The sequence below is a fragment of the Phocoena sinus genome, chromosome 20 (assembly GCF_008692025.1).
Source record: "Phocoena sinus isolate mPhoSin1 chromosome 20, mPhoSin1.pri, whole genome shotgun sequence".
Lineage (NCBI taxonomy): Eukaryota > Metazoa > Chordata > Mammalia > Artiodactyla > Phocoenidae > Phocoena > Phocoena sinus.
In genome coordinates this window covers 19715345-19728003 of record NC_045782.1, presented here as the reverse complement: position 1 = coordinate 19728003, position 12659 = coordinate 19715345, and the positions used below count along the sequence as shown (strand labels likewise).

Here is a 12659-nt window from a genome sequence, read left to right as displayed (position 1 = left end):
AAACCTTGTATTTAGCTGGTAGTGGAAAAATATAAATCTGGTAATCAGATCTCAGTTTCTCTTTCCAGCATTGCTGTTATTTTGCTATGGACCTTTGTCAAATCCTAGCCTCCCTGGGTCTTGGACTCTTTAGCAGACTCTTGTATAAAATTTTTTATGACTATACTTTTCATCTTTGTTGGCAGCAGAATTGTAAATCAAACTGTATGTCAAATGAACTGGAGTTTACTTTATAAAGGATTTTAGGAGAAAATCTTTTCTAAAGATTTTGCTTTAGAACTAGATTATAAATCCCTTCACAGACATATCTGAGATTTTATCATGCATGGTGTTTGGACTCACTAAAACAAGAAATGTTTTTTTGAACTGTAAATGCTTCTCCACTCTACTCTGTATTACAAAAATTTTTAAAAAGCACCTCCAAAACAAAACTTGTTCAAGTTTGCATTTTTGTACAGCAGAGTTGCTTGAGGTGAATAGTAGAAGATCAAATATTGAAAGCCCACGGTTGCAACTTACCTGAAAAGAAGTCTTTTTTTCTCATGGGTAAACCTAAGTTTTCTTGGATGTGAAAATAGGGTGTTGGGCTGCTCTTAGATAATACAAGGAGGTGAAAAGCAATGATGCAATGATGAGTGAAGTATAGTCTGACCTGGTATTGCCATTGCTTCAGTGTTGGCATTGACCAGGGTATGACCCCTTAATCTTCTCTCTGAGCTGATTCTGGTTGTGGTTTTTCCACATTGGTATGTTCTAGCCTATTTGGATACTGGTTTTATTATGTGTAAGAGTGTTTAATATTCTTTTGAATTACTGATACTTTCCTGTTTTTCTTTGTAGGTTGAGGTGAAAAATATGGCTTTGATATCTTCATGGAAAACTGCATTATTTCAGTCCTGAATCTGGTTCGGTTCCCTTATTGACTCATTACTATATTAAAAATGTTTATTTAGCAGTGATTATAAAATGAAAGTAACTAACATGTACATGTTTTTTGGGGGGAGACTAAGGGGAAACAGGTGTTCAGCCTAGAAAAACATTTCTCATTGGATTTCCTGTGAAGTCAGTGTGTCTTGGGTTTAACTTTGAAACAAATTAAAAAATTTTTAAATTAAAAAAAAAGTTTACTTAACTATGGTATTTGTTCTGGTAAAACCTTGTGGTTTAATAAGAATTTTTGCAAATATCCATTCTACTCTTCTCATGGTACATAAAAGTGTTAATATTTTAAAATCTATAGGATATTCTATTTCAAAATTTAGTTCTATTATCTTAGTGCTATCAGAAAATGTGCTTTGAATTGCTGAAATTAGTTGTATTGGACAACACCTGTCTCAGCAGAGGCACTTAAAAATAATTTTCATCCTTCCTCTTGTAGTAATGATTTTTTTTTTTTTAACCCGTATGTTTTTAACCTGTATGTTTAACCCTGCCAATCCGGTGGCAACTTAAGTGTTTGTGCAGTATTTCACTTGAGAAATAAGGTATTTCACTCAAGACTGAATTCTTGCTGTTGGAGGAGAGTATTTCTCTCCAATATTGGATTAGCAAAAAAAGCAAAATGTTAATGCAGAATGCCTCAAAAAATCAAAGGTAGGGGCTTCCCTGGTGGCGCAGTGGTTGCGAGTCCGCCTGCCGATGCAGGGGACACGGGTTCGTGCCCCGGTCCGGGAAGATCCCACATGCCGCGGAGCGGCTGGGCCCATGAGCCATGGCCGCTGAGCCTGCGCGTCCCGAGCCTGTGCTCCGCAACGGGAGAGGCCACAAACAGTGAGAGGCTCGCGTACCGCAAAAAAAAAAACCAAAAAAACGCAAAGGTGGCCTGAATGAAAAATTTACTCTAAATACCTCGACTAATCTTTCAGTTTCCACATAATCATGACATGGAACAGCTCTTTGCCAAAAAACATTTATTCTTAAAATTTACTTAAGCGTTTCATAGAAACTTTAGTAATAGCCAGAATAATTCATGTCAGCTTAGCAAACTCTTAACAGCAAGCAGAAAGAGCTTATGAAAATATCCTGTCTTTACACAGTCATAGTTAGGGCAGTATTTTACTTCATCTCTTCATTAATAGCTTTGCTTTCACACTGAAGTCTTCAGACTATTCTGTATATACATTCAACCCCTATTTTCCTGTAACCAGTTTCCCAAGGAAGATATGTGTGGTTCACAAAGGGATCTTTAAAAGGTGATAAACTATAGCAAATGTTACTTAACAAATGAGTCTCAGCATATGGAAGGAGAAAGTGTTTCTAAGTATTTCTATAAAAAGCATGTCCGTGGGGGGGTGGTGGGGGGATGAACTGGGAGACTGGGATTGACATGTATACACTGATGTGTGTAAAAGTGATAATTAATAAGAACCTGCTGTATTAAAAAAAATAAATAAAATAAAATTTTAAAAAGCAGGTCCATATTTCATACTGTTTGCAAACCGATAAAACCTATTCCTCATAGGCAGATAAATGCTTTCCTTTCTCAAAAGGCCTGCTTCCCCTTCACTACCCACTCTACGAGGTCTAACTTGGGTTTTTCCTGAGAGCTTCTATACCTCTTGTCCTTTAAGGAAGGGGACAGGAAAAGCTTCTGTGCCGAGTACCCTCTTTGATCACCTTCTCTATGCTGACCCTCACATCCTCTGCCAGTCCTGATTCTCTCACTCTGACCAGCTCGGTCAACTCTAAGTAGAGGTGTCTAGGGAGCAAGCTAAAAGGTTAAGATCAACGAGTACATCCTTTTAAAGAAATCCATGTGGCTGTTTAAAGTTCATACAATTATTAATTGAGGATGATCAAACAATGCTATTTACCGTGCGGAAAACCAGCCCTCTGGCCTTACAGCGCAGTCATTTCGTTGTGAGACAAGGTGCTAATCCCTTTCAGTTCTCAGGGGAGTACAGTTTAATCAGATGCTGTACTTGTGTTGGATAACCTGTGATGGGACAAGCTCGGTGACTCCTCACGTAATTAAACACACAGCGATAACAAAACACATAGCCAGAGGTGGCGAGAACGGTGTCATTCACCCGGTTTTTACGACACAGTGGGCACACAGTCTTCATTTGGGGCAACAGGGGAGAATCAGAATTGTAGTCTAGAGGTACCGGTGGTGGTGGAGTAGGCAGGGCAGTCAATGACTTGATGGTTTCTTGGTTTCCGGATGAATACCACCACTCAAGGAACTGCAGGAAGAATACACCCACCGAAAGGCCAGTAGAGAGGCATGAGGCGGCACCTCCCACGGCTAGCTTCAGAGCTGACTTCATCTTCTCTCCAACGCCGTTTGGAGAAGAGAACAAGGAGGCAAAAGGAGAAACTGTTTATTTAGGTACAATCACAGAACAACTAATACGCATGCAATTCTTACACTTTTCATTAGAATCGTTGATTCAGCTTGGGGATTGAATAGTTGCTGGACTGGCGTTTTCACTTGTAAGTGTCCATTCGAAACAATTCCCTCTTTCTGACCTACCGTAGTTTAGGAGTTCTAGGAGCTAAGCTTTGTTTTTAATGACTAGGGCTTTGTTTGCTTTGTGTTTTGAGAAAGAAATTAATGAGCCATTGATTATATAGACCTTTATGGGGGTGGAAGATAGTATATCCAGAAAAAGAAATGACTCACTTAAAAAACAACTCAGCATTACTGAGGAATATATTTGAACTTGTCAGAGAACAGAGACACTAGGAGCGGGATAGCACCATGGTTAAGAGCAGTCTTTAGAATTGTACTGATCTGGCTTGAATCTCAGCTCTGCCGCCTATTAGCTGTGTGGCCTTGGCAAGGTACTCAAATGTTAGAACTTAGTTTCCTCAACTGTTAAGTGGTGCTAATGCATTTATTTCATTGAGCTGTGATGAGGATTGAGATAATATACGTAAACACCTAGCAAAGGGCCTGGTACATAGCAAGTGTGTGCAAAAATGTAGCCAGTATGATGAGGAAGGTTACCAGGATGGCAATCCTTGTTTTATGGACACAAGAATTTTTCGATGATTTTATGAAATACCCCGAAGTGGACTGAGGTGGGTAAATTTCATAAAATTGGGATAAGATTTTAGGATTTATTAATCAAATATGTTGGGGAAATGTTAAGGCCTCACCTCCCAGCTGGTTGCTGCACCATGCTGGCTCCAGCTGGTTTGTGCTCCAGAGCTTGTATATCCTGAACTGTAAGTCGACCTAGCCGAACCCCAGCCGGACTCAGCAGTGGTGAGTGATGCTGAGCCTTTCCTAGGATGTATCGAAGCTGCTGTACAAGAAACCAGCCTTCCCAGGCCATGTTAACAAATGGGTAGGCTGCCAAAAAGGCTCTGTAAAATTGTTTCCAGCGGGAAGTAGGGGGATGGATGGAATATTCATCCTCTTCTCTCAGGCTAGAAATCAGCTTCTCCAGCTTCACTTTCAGACTGGGAAGAAGAACCAGGAAAATAACTGACTTCCAAAGCTGCTTCTTTGGGAGACCAGCACTGGCCAATCTCTGAAGCTTGTGTGTGTCTCCCATTACGATCCTCTTTAAGCCATAAAAGTTTTCAGAAAACGAGGCGCTGGTTTTAGACAGATAATGTTGCTGGAGCAGAAGACCTCGCAGGGTGAAGATTTCATCAAACCACTTCCACAAGAAGCCCTAGCGGGCAGGATTTGATTCTGCAAAAACCTAAAGCAAAATAAATAAATGAAATTCATTCCATTACACAGCTACTATGCCTTGTATTTATATTTCCTTTTTTTCCCTCTGAATTTCCACACTTTTCTTTCTGGGTCTACCTTAACCTCCCTTTAGTGCTGGGTATTCAGTACACATAACAAGAGACTCCATAACCATTAAATCATGTGATGTGCATTATATGCTAATTGGTTATTTCAAAACTTAGGCCAACAAATAAATTCAGATTATTGGCTTGGTTTTTACCCGGACGTTCCTAAAACTTTTCAGAGAATTAAATCCTTACCTTGACCACATGATGAAGAGCAGGTCTCACTGCTGTCATTAAACTCTCCTGTGCTACCACCTCAAAGATGGCTGGCTGGTCATCCACTGCAGAAGCAGTTGTGATATGAGCCCCGTGCTCAGCCATAGTTTCGTGTGTGCACTGGGTTTTACTTTGCCCACAACCTCTCTAGTAAGCATGAACTTTCTGGGGGTGCCAGATGGGTGCTATTTTACAGGAACTGGGCAAAAAAGACCTCTTCCGGAGGCAGAGGGGCGGGGTCTCAAGGGAAGGTGAAGAATGAAGTAACGCGGACACCCACGTTAGGGAAGTAGTGTGTGGGAGAGGTGAGTTGATTAATGCTGCACCTCACAGGGAAAAGCGTGACTATGGGGGGACAGGTACGGCGAAGGAGCGCTGGCTTCTCGAGCGGCAGTCCTGGAGGCGGCCAACCACGGACTCCCAATCCGGAGGGCTCAAAAGTCAGGCGGCTCTGAGGGATCGAAGGTGCCAGTGCAGGCCGGCCCCAACGGCCTGGCTCAGCTGTGGGCTGTGCAATACCCCCGCCCGCTCCAAGTCCTCGCTGAGCTGACCCCAGGCGAGGGGCGAGGAACCCGCGACGCCGCGTTTAAAAGGAAGTCTCGGCTTTATGTCAGAAGCCGCAACCGGAAATAGAAGCCGCTTGGAGCCCGGTGGCCGTGGAGAGGCGCTCTAGCCCCGAACGCGGGCCCGCGACCGGAACTAGAGAACTCTATGATCTCACAGGGACTTCCGCTTCCGCCCCCAGCGGGCTCGTTTGGAGAGGTGTTTTCCGCTGGTAGGTTTTACTTTTCTTAAATGGTTTGGCATCGCTGTGTTGTTGGAAAGCCACGGCTCTGATATCTCTCTACAGAGTCTTTTTGGCAAGGTGTTGGGTCGCCGCACTGACGTCTGGCGCCCGGAGCCAGAGCTCGGCCTGTTGCTGAGGCCTTTGTTCCCTGGGGCGATAGAGAGAGGCGAGGGACCCAAGGGAACGTGGAGATGGAAGGCTCACTTTGCTTGCGGCGGGGGTGGTGGCTCACTATTTTTGCCGCCTTCTGGAAGGATTTGAAGCGACAAAGCCGAGATAGAAGGCTTAGCCTTATGGCTGCCAATTATTAACAACAAAAAAATTTCCTGCTGTTGTTCAGAATTTGGGACGATTATTTTTCATTCAAGCTGGTACCTTAATTGTCTTCTAGGTTAGGTTACGTTCAAGCAGAACTCTGGGCACTTGCTACACTAAGTGAAAATGGTTCCTGCCCTCGAACACGGTAGGATGCGTCACATTAGCGATACGAATACAGTGCTAAAACGGAGTGATGCTGTTGAATTCTAACTAGCATGAATTGGGGAGGCTTGGCAGAGAAGGTACTTTTCATTGTATACCAAAGTTAATGTAATTAACTTGACCTTTTGCAAACTGCTTTTACATCGTATGCAATTGCCTTGAGTAGCTGCAGGTTTACTGAATTTGGATAATAAAGTTCATCTCCTCTCTCTCCAACCTCTCCCCTCAACCCCTGGGCTACATAGCTAAAAATAGAAGTTTGCTTACTTTATACCATAGAGGATGTTATGGTATAAAGATAGTTAATTGTTTCACATAATGAGAACGCTGGAACAAGGTTTGGGTTTAGTTGTTTCAATAGGAGAAATAAAATCTTGCAAATTAACCTTAATTGTGGTTCCAAAAAGTGTTTCAGGGAATTCCCTGGCGGTCCAGTGGTTAGGACTCTGTTCTTCCACTGCAGGATGAATGGGTTGGATCCCTGGCCAGGGGAACTAAGATCCTGCAAGTAGCGTGGCCAAAAAAAAAAAAAAAAAGAGTGTTTTATAGTCTGATTGGATACCTGCTGGAGAAAGTCACATTGATGGAAGATTTTACCTTACAGAGTTTTAAGGAGTAGAGATAATGTATCTATATAAAACACCTAGCTTTAGGTTCTTGGTTAGTGGTAGCTCTTACAGAGAGGCTTTTCTTAAGTGAACAGCAAGAAGACAAAGTTGAGAAATAGCATCACCTAAGACGAGTGGGAAGTTAGTTAAACATTGGTATCAGTTAGGGTTCTTTGGTTACAAGCAACAGAAAACAGGCTAATTTAAACTAAAAAAATTTTTTAGAAGAATATGGAGTAGCTAACAAAATAAGGAAAACCAGCTCTGAGGGAACAGGAATTACACAGTCCTACTGGATGTTTCTAGCAAGAATTAGCAAAGTGTCATACAGGCATCACTGTTGCAATGAACGAGCTTCAACAAATTTCTGTCACTGTACTTATGATTCAGATCCCTATTGACCTTGGTTCAGATTTCATCTCCACTCGCTGTTTCACTCTTAGCCTGAAGAGTGCAAGACACCTTAATAGTCCTTTGAGAATATTCCAAAAGTAAACTGATGTTGTTATGTGAGAAAAAAGGCAGTCAAAAATAACAATGTCAATTATTACAGCCAATAAATAATAAACACCTCATCACAAATCCCACTCCCAGGTTTATGGTGTAATAAGCAAGACACAGAAATTGATTGCACTTATGTTAAAAGGTGTGAAGAGCCATCAGATAGGTTAATATGGTGAGTTTAGAGGAAGAGACAATAAGAGCTGGGAGAAATGAGGCCGTTCAAACTAGCTTAAACAGAAGCTATATTGGCCTTTGTAACCAAGGAGAAGATCGTTTCTAACCTCACGTTTTATCTCAGCTTCTTTCTGCCAGTTGCTTTCTAATACAGCGATGTAACCTGGTATCTCCTGCATCTTATATCAGGACCAGATGTCCACTGAGAAAGTTTTGTGGATTAGGTGGACCTCAAAAGATGAGTACATTTGGGGAAAGGCAAAGTCATGGTGACAGGGTTTTCCAGGCTAAGGGATCAGCGTGGATTGTGTTTGAGGAGGAAATTGTTTGCTTTAAATATAGAGAGGAAAATAGACCAATAATACATAGTCTATACTGTTGACCATAGTATAGAGGCTCTTAAATGCTAGTTTTAGTACTTTGCTTGTGGACATTCATTCATTTATTCCTGAATAATTTACTTATTCATTTATTACTGAATACATGCTGTGCGCCAAGCATTATGCTAGGTGCTGGGTAGACAGTAGTAATAAAAACAGACTTGGTATCTGCCCTCATGGAATCTACAGTCTAGTTGGGGAGAGAAATAATAAGTAAAGAGACTAATATATAATTTACAAATGGAATAAGAGGGCTATGATGGGGGTGGCAGTGGGGCCTGGAAGAGAAGAACCTTTTAGACTGGGTAATCAGGGAGTGCCTTTATGAGATTACAATTAAAGTGAGACCTAAATTATAAGCCAGCCAGCCCTGTGTGGAGTTGGGGAAAACGAATATTAGGTAGGAGGAGTGGTAGTTGTGAAGGCCCTAGGATGGGAAAGAGCTTGGCCTATTTGAGAGCTGCAAAAGCTAGCAAGAGGTGAAATGAAGAGGAAATGAGGAGTGACTGAAAAGGATAAAATGATATTAAGAGAGGTAGACAGGAGCCTAACCACTCATAGGCCATGGGAAGGAAACTGGATTTTAGTCAAAGTATAATGGGAGGTCATTGAAGGATTTATACACCGGAGTCATGACCAGGTTTATATTTTTAAGATGACCCCGTAGTGGTTATGTGGTTACATTTACTTTGTGAAAATTCATCAAGCTTTATATTTTTGGTGTGCACTTTTTGGAATGTTCGTTTATACTTCAAAAAAAAAGTGAAACAAAAATCTGGCTGCTGTATGAATAATGGTTGGGAGGAGAGTTGAGGTTTCTAGTAGTTGAGGCAAGAGGCGATGGTGGCTTGGAATAATGAGGTGAATAGAAGGGATTGGATGAATTTGAAATATATTTTGAAGGTAGGATTGACAACTTGGAGATGGAATGAATGTGGCAGTTAAGAGAGAGAGAAATCAAGAATGACCCCCAGATTTCTGGCTAGTAATTTCTGGCAGTGTAATTTGTTCAAATAATTGCAATCATAGCAAATATTTACATAGTCCATACTATGTGCAGGCATAGTTCTAAGTGCTTTACATACACGAATTCATTTCATCCTTGTAATAATATTATGATTGGATATTAGTATTTCTCCCATTTTGTAGATGAGAAAACTAAAGAGCAAAGAAATAGCGAAAACTGGGAGAAGGATAGGTTCTGTACAAATTAGGAAATGAGGAGCTGTTGAAAGGTTTTGAACCGGGGAGAGGTATGAATCAAAGATTTTTCTGGTTGCATCTCTTTACAAAATCCACCTCTGTCTTCTGTGAGTTTTACCTGGAACCACAGTTTTTAAACACCGCTCCCCCCCCAATACTCTTATGATTTGCTTAATTTGGGTGGGCCATATGTGCAGACTTAACGATCAGTGTGGTTAGCAATTTGGTGGTGAAGTTTGGGGACTAGGTCAAGGCTAGAGATAGATATTTTGGAATCATATGGGTAGGAAAAATGATTGAACCCATGGTGTTGCTAAAGGGTTAGTGTAAAGAAAATGTATGAATATAGAACTTAAAAATAAAATGCTTGCTACTTTCTCCCTCAGACACCATCCTATATCTCTTCTCTTTCAGCTATACTTTCTTATGGAGTTATCTGTTTTCATTTCCTTACCTCCCATTTATCTTCAAACTTCTTCAGCATGGCTTTTGCCTTCATTATCTCTGCTGATGCTCTCAGCAATGACATCGAAGACCTTTGTGCTGCTAAATCCTTGGACACTTTTCGGCACTTCCTCCTTTTCTCTCTAGCAACTGTTGTTGACCACTCACTCATACATTTATCCATTCAACAAATTTTGGGGAGGGGGCGGCTAGGCCTCAGAGATATAGTATATAGTTCCTATACTTTCATAGAACTCTAAAAACGTCCTAATGATTATGACCACCTGCTTTTCCTTCTACTTCTCAGTTCCCTTTGCACTTTGGTTTCCCAACTTCTGCCTCAGGCTCTTATTCTTCACATTCCTCTTCTTCTTTTCTTGGTTAAAGACTTTATTATTACTTAGAGCAGTTTTAAGTGGGAAGTTTTCGTTTTGAGGGGAAGGTACAGAGATATCTAGGTCTTGGTTTCTGAAAGGAACTTACTTTTGTGTAAGCACGCCTATTACATGCTGGGCGCCTTACCTACTTTAAGCTTCACAAGCTGGAGAGAGTTATATCACTGGATTTATTTCACAAGTAAGACCAAGGTTGAGGAGACGTTAAGTAACGTTCCTAATCACATTCAGGACAGGGATTCGATCTCAGATGGATTCAAACTCAGATCTGAGGCCATGTCAACCTCTTTTCCTTGCACCACTCTCCTCCAGTCCCACTGCCCTTGTATGGTCTTGGGCTGGCTCACCATTGTCCACATTCCTGAACTGGCCAGGGAAATTAGCTGGGTTTTTGTTTTTTGTTTTTTTTTTAAGAAAACAGGATGTTTCACTATCCCTATGTGTAAGTTTTTAGAGAACTCCTGTGCGAGGAAACAAATCCAGGGAATGTCAGCTTGTTTAATAGATCCATTCCGATAGTCAGTGAACTTCCTAGGAGGCCCGGACCTCAGGTCGCTTCCCGACTGCGCAAAATTTTTCCGTTTCCAAGGCTACCGAGATGACCGCCTTTCTGGTTCTCCGGCGCGCCTGGATGACGTCACACGGCGAGGCTGTCTGACGTCAGAATTTCCTGTCCACCATGTTTGTCTCTGGCAAAGTGGGTTTTGCGCAGTGGCTTAGACCTGGAGAAGGAGTCGTGGCGTGCAGGAAACCATTACAACACTGCTCGGGCCGTGCTCTCTGGCTGCTGTTGCCAGCCCTGCCCTTGCCTCCGGTGAGTTCAGGGCGGCTAACTTTGGGGTGTGTCCCTCTTTTGGGGAAGGGGGCCAGGCTTGGTTGGGGACGGACGGAGGAGAGCAATCTTAGGAGCGTTAACGTTGAAGATGGAGTGAGCCGTCGGGTGTGACCGTTGTGAGGAAGAGGGTTGGAGAAAGGGACTCCACCGCTGGAGCGGGGTGAGGGAATCCGCGGGGTGGCAACTGGGAGTTGGGGGGCACTGGGGAAAAGATATGTTCGAAGTGGGGGGTTAGGAGGGCCAGAGGCCAGGGGTGTGGCCGGTAGAGACTGGAGGCCGAGGGGAGAACTTTCTTCCCGCTTTGGCGTCATTCACTGAGAGGCTGGGACGTGTCCAGGTACCAGAAGGGGAAAGGGGTTCCCCCAGAGTTTTGCTCATAGATGGGCAGACCTCACCCGTCTTCTGTAATTTGAGGTTGAGACACCTCTCCCTCACCTCGTAATGGAGGAACATATCCCTAGAATCTTGACCACTTGGGGAAAGAAGAGGAATTCCTGACATTGGAGAACGGGAAGAGAAACCTCCAGAATTGACCCGATGTGAGAGAGGGGGAAGCAGGTGGGAGTAAATCTTAGCCCGGAGTTTTTTCTTTCTGGTCTTAGAAGGAGCGGTCTGGTTTGAGGAAAGACTGTAGATTAAGGCAGAGGTAAAGAAACTGGAACTTCCTGTTATTCCATATTCTTTGAATCCAAAGAATTGATTCATGCTCTTTGTTTTCAGAGCATGAAAACAGTGCCCATTTGCAGGGCAGACTTTTTTTCAACTCACCTGGCTGCTTCATTATGAAGCAGTGTGAATAAAGTGTGAATGCTTCATTAAGCTTTGACTTTTAAGAAGTGTTTTTTAAATGCCAAACACTGTTACAATCATGTGGTTTAAAAGAGAAAGTAAAGAAAACTCAGTAAGTTTAGAAAAGGAAGAGTGACAAAGGAAGTGGTCTCAGGAACGATTTAAATTATTAATCACCTCCCTGGTAGAATTCTGTTGCTTAGCCTCAGGGTACACTTACAGAGTCATAATAGAAAGCAGCAGATGAAGGAGATGCAGCTGTACAAGAAAACGTGTGACACATTCCAATGATGACTAAGCGTGGTGGTAAGATGAGAACTGTTTGCAGGTACCTTAGTAGTTTTAAACTCACAAAGAAGCAGAAAGTATAGTGTGTTCTGAAATAGCCTCACTGAAAATTGGGTGGTAAAGGTAATACAAAGCTAACGTACTGTGACTTAAGAGACTCAAGAAAGTCCAGTTCTTCCATCTTTTCTTTTTCTTCTTTGACACACCCATATTTTAAAATATTACGAACCAAGCTGAACAGGGAACGAATCAGGTAGGACGCATTTTCCTTTCTTCCTTCTTTTCTCTCCTTCCAGGCGTAAGTTTTCCAGAGTTTATTTCAGTTAAGAATTGGATGTAAAACTTTTGAGCTTTTTTCTTACCGGATAATATTAACATATTATTTTGTGGTCATTTTTAAATGGAAATTTCAGGTGTGTCTGTTGTAATGAGTTGTCTGCTGTCATTTCTTAGGCAATAAATGATACCTGAAGATGCCATTGTCTTTGCATTATTGAAATATCTGATTAGCACCTCTCACCCTTGTAATGAAAGATTGCTGAGATGACCTTTCTGCTTTATAATTTGGTCAACTGTTCACTTTTTCCCTACTAGCACCAACTGTGTAAAGTCCTACTTTATGCGAAGAGGGGATTTAGTGGCCTCGCCAACTCTAATTTAGCTGCCATTTCCCAGAGAGCCATTTGAAATTAAGACCCTATTAATTTTTTTCTGGCCTTAGTCTCTTTACAGGCGCCGGAAGGAGGGAGGAATAGTTGAGAAGGGACTTTTACAAGCTATATTTAGTAGAAACTAGGT

General features: G+C 42.1%; 1 protein-coding gene, 1 non-coding gene and 1 pseudogene across 2 annotated transcripts in view; 2 read left to right on the top strand and 1 right to left on the bottom strand.

Annotated features, from left to right (window-relative positions):
• Window positions 1-623: 623 nt before the first annotated feature.
• On the top strand, window positions 624-720 carry LOC116746489. Its single transcript, XR_004347746.1, has one exon. It is a non-coding gene; the product is annotated as a Z30 small nucleolar RNA (small nucleolar RNA).
• Window positions 721-1893: 1173 nt separating this feature from the next.
• LOC116745253 lies at window positions 1894-5417 on the bottom strand (annotated as a pseudogene).
• Window positions 5418-10614: 5197 nt separating this feature from the next.
• Window positions 10615-12659, top strand: part of LOC116745244 (AP-2 complex subunit beta-like) — a 76121-nt gene continuing 74076 nt past the window's right edge. The window contains 1 exon segment of the mRNA XM_032615807.1: window positions 10615-10763. The gene's annotated coding sequence lies outside the window, so the exon portion shown is untranslated.